At 62.9% G+C, this 1,803-nt stretch overlaps 1 protein-coding gene across 7 annotated transcripts in view; it reads left to right on the top strand.

The window, feature by feature from the left end:
- The window catches only part of LOC113206601 (uncharacterized), a gene marked incomplete at its 5' end in the record, with an annotated part of 18,848 nt that overhangs the window by 14,607 nt on the left and 2,438 nt on the right, over positions 1-1,803 (top strand).

Genomic DNA, 1,803 nt, shown 5'->3' with positions numbered 1-1,803 from the left:
GGCCCCTTTTCACCTTTCTTTTATTCAAAGCAGACGGAGCGGCGCCACCGGCTGGACCGGCTCGACAAGTGAAATTTAAAAATTTAGCGGGAAAAGTGCTACCTAGGCATTCCCCCGGGGAGGAGGTGGGGGTAGGAGGGGGCGAACTGCTCTGGCCGCGCCCAACCCGCCCCGCAGCCCCGACGGGGCTTTACCCCGTGGCACAACGCCGTGGACGTCTCTAAAGTGGAACATATCAGATTGTGGATCGGGGCGGACGCTCGGACACCCGCACGACGCGCAAGGCCGGCCGCGCTCCGGGTGGAGGTCAACAACAAGAAGTTCCCTGGAGAGTACACGACGACCCAACAGCGCCCTGTGGAGGGAGTGGCGGGGGAGGGGAAGGGATACAAGCGCATGATGAAAGGGTATGGAGAGGACACACGAGAGAGAGGGCCAGAGGAACAGAGAGAGAGAGAGAGAGCGAGAGAGAGAGAGAGAGAGAGAGAGAGAGAGAGAGAGAAGGAGAGAGAGAGAGAGACGGCTATGGGGTGGGGGGTGAGCATGCTGATCCGGTAAGTGGATGAGGGGCGGCTCGGGCTCGGCCTCACACCTTTTTGCCCCCCTCCCTTTTTCTTGTTGCTCGCCCCGGCCCGTCCCCGCCGCCCCCCGCCGCCCGTAAGTGTGCAGGCCACCCCGCCCCGATACGTGGGTGCATTCGGCCCTCGCGCCCTCCCTCACGCTCGATCGGGTAGCAGCGGCGGGGCGGCGGCGGCGGCAGCCTACACCGCTTGAGGCACTTGAGCGCCAACGGCGACGCGACGCCGAGCGGCTTCCCGCAGCAAAGCGAAGCGGGGGGTCGTGGGGGAGGGGGAGGGCAGGTGGCAAAGGAGGGTTGGGTCAGCGCGGAGGGAGGAGGGTGGGGGACCAGCAGGGTACCTCTCTCTCTCTCTCTGGGGTGTGAGGCAGAGAGAGGGAGAAAGGGTAGGAGCAGGTCTAGCGTATCAACACGCTCAAAGCAAAAGCAGCGCGCGTTACGATGACGGTGAAGGGCTCAAAGCAACGACGAGCCCGCCTCTCGGGTGGACGCCGCCGCCCGACACAGCAAGGGGGATGCTGTCCCCTGCAGAGTCGCAGCCGCAGTCAGTGTGGGCGGGGCGACGACGACGACGCGGGGCGGGACCCACACACGAGGCTTAAGGCTCCGTCGAGAAACGGAAGAAGAAAAATTATTGAGGGCTGACTACTTGGAAGGGGCGCAGTTTTGTTTCCCCTCCCTCTCCCGGTCTGGGCCCCCTCCTCTGGCAGCGGGGCCATCACGACGGCCCGTGTCCTCGCCTCGCCCTGCCGAGTCCATTCGATGTCGTTTTGCGGGGGCATTTCTCAGCGCGCTGCTGGCTGGCTGGCTGGCTGGCTGCCCTCGCTCCAGACCTCCTTGCCAGCAATGCGCGCGCGCGACCATAGCGCGGACCACACCAGATGGAGCGAGGCCGACACAAAAATCATCCCCGGTGTGGAGTGGAGCAGGAGGAAGGAAGGGGGCGGCTGGTATGGCTGTGAAAGAGCGCAGTATAAGCGGCAGCGGAGCGCAGAGCAGCGTGCGCCAAAGCCACTTTGTTCGCGTAATTATTTTGTCAATTAACATTCGGTCCTTAACCTCTGACTCACTCGTGCTTTTACGGCTTTCCCGTGTTATTTTTTCTCTTACACCGCCTCTCTCTACATTTCTAGCAATGGCGGTGGACTTTAGTTTGCTTTTATTATTTCCATTCCGAGCAGCGCTCGAGCCCCGAGCCCCGCGCCCCCTCAGCCCGCAGCGCGCAC

The sequence above is a fragment of the Frankliniella occidentalis genome, unplaced genomic scaffold, assembly GCF_000697945.3.
Source record: "Frankliniella occidentalis isolate FOCC.00 unplaced genomic scaffold, Focc_3.1 Scaffold124, whole genome shotgun sequence".
In the NCBI taxonomy this organism is placed as follows: domain Eukaryota; kingdom Metazoa; phylum Arthropoda; class Insecta; order Thysanoptera; family Thripidae; genus Frankliniella; species Frankliniella occidentalis.
Note: the sequence above shows the minus strand (reverse complement) of the source record. Positions and strands in the feature narration are given on the sequence as shown.